The following is a 1,499-nucleotide window of genomic DNA, read 5'->3' on the forward strand; positions in this document are numbered from 1 at the left end:
TCGCGTTGTTGTGTATCACACTTCTACTTCAATGAAGTTTTTGGATTTAGCACTTTGATCCGAAATCGTGTATTTTTTTACAGGGTTTTGGAAATGTAGGTTCTTGGGCTGCACAATTGATTGATGAGAAACCTGCTGTTGGGTTACTTCTCTATATGATGTGATCCAGTCGTCGTCATCAATATCAGTTTTTGCCTGTTGTGAATGAGGTCGATAAATCCTTTCTATTTGTTGTTACTATTCTATAATTATTCTGTTTCTATTATGTATTCTCATCTATGTGTTGTTTTGTTTCAATTTAACAATATATTTTTGGCAGAACCATATAGCAAGAATTGGAAAGATGAATGAGATTTTTAACAATATATTTTTGTTTTCCATTGTTTTTAGGATTTTCATACATCAATCAATTGGTTCCAGATTTTAACAACAATTACAGTAATTAAAGAGTTTAACATACTCATTCATTTACCAATACTCAAATATTTAGGTGAGTTGGTTCCTGATTACCTGCCGCAGGTGCCAGGTTTGCATAGGATAGTACAACAAACTAACAGTAAGGGAAAGGGTCTAACAAAAATGGAAGTTCATAACAGACTCTATTGAGTCTGTAAGGCAATACAAGAAATGTAAGTAAACTGAAATCAATTGAAATCTGCCCATTAAAAAGGTGCCTTAGTGTTTTTGTGTTGTAGTCTACTTCTTTGGGATTCCTTGGTTTATTGGGCACAATACATGTATCAGTTTCCTTCATTCTTCTCCAATGTTATCAACATGCCGCCATTGAGGTGCTAAGATCTTTTGCACGGCAGATTCTCTGGCAGCAATCATAGGCTACAACGTGATGTTTATCTGGTGGACTTTTGGTTTGCCACCATATTATGCCATCTGCCTTTGCTAAGTGTTTCACTTTTGCTAACCAGTCATTCATTTTTCTGTTTTTGGCAGGAGATAACAATTACGGTGATGACAAGATTCTGTACGCTCATGAGTTCCTAAGTGAAACAGATTGTGTTGCTGATAATTGTAGGGGTCTAACTGTAAGAATTATTACCAACATTCAATTGCCACTGCAGAGGCCCTATAACTAACTACTTATTTTGCAGGTCCAAGCTAACTCATAACCGAATTCGTAACCAAATTTTGACAGAATGGAAGGGGAGAGAATTGTGGGATTTAAGATGGTTCAAGGACCGATTGAGAATGGTGTTGAAGGAGGCAAATTTGTTGTGCATGAACATGAGAATGGAAAGCTGGAACAAGATATGGGAGCTGGTGAGGCCATCAAATTTGGCTCACATGGAGATGAATCTGCTAAAGGGGAAGCTAACTAAGTTACTGATTCCAATACCCCGAAGAGCACTGCTGAAGACTGGCCTGCACCTAAGCAGATTCTGATGGAGGAGATACAGGGAGATCAGTTCCTTATTCTCCTGTCTGATGCACTTCACAAGACCTTTCAACTTTAGAGATTACCAAGAGATTGCATATCAAATTAA

At 37.4% G+C, this 1,499-nt stretch overlaps 1 long non-coding RNA gene across 2 annotated transcripts; it reads left to right on the top strand.

The window, feature by feature from the left end:
• Positions 1-388: 388 nt before the first annotated feature.
• Positions 389-1,499, top strand: LOC131635349 (uncharacterized). 2 transcript variants are annotated; one of them, XR_009293803.1, is made up of 4 exons: positions 389-438; positions 520-629; positions 949-1,026; positions 1,107-1,499. It is a non-coding gene; the product is annotated as an uncharacterized LOC131635349 (long non-coding RNA). The 2 variants fall into 2 exon arrangements; XR_009293802.1 differs by having other exon boundaries at positions 396-629; positions 1,107-1,496.

The sequence above is a fragment of the Vicia villosa genome, unplaced genomic scaffold (genome assembly GCF_029867415.1).
Source record: "Vicia villosa cultivar HV-30 ecotype Madison, WI unplaced genomic scaffold, Vvil1.0 ctg.001467F_1_1, whole genome shotgun sequence".
Classification (NCBI taxonomy): Eukaryota; Viridiplantae; Streptophyta; class Magnoliopsida; order Fabales; family Fabaceae; genus Vicia; species Vicia villosa.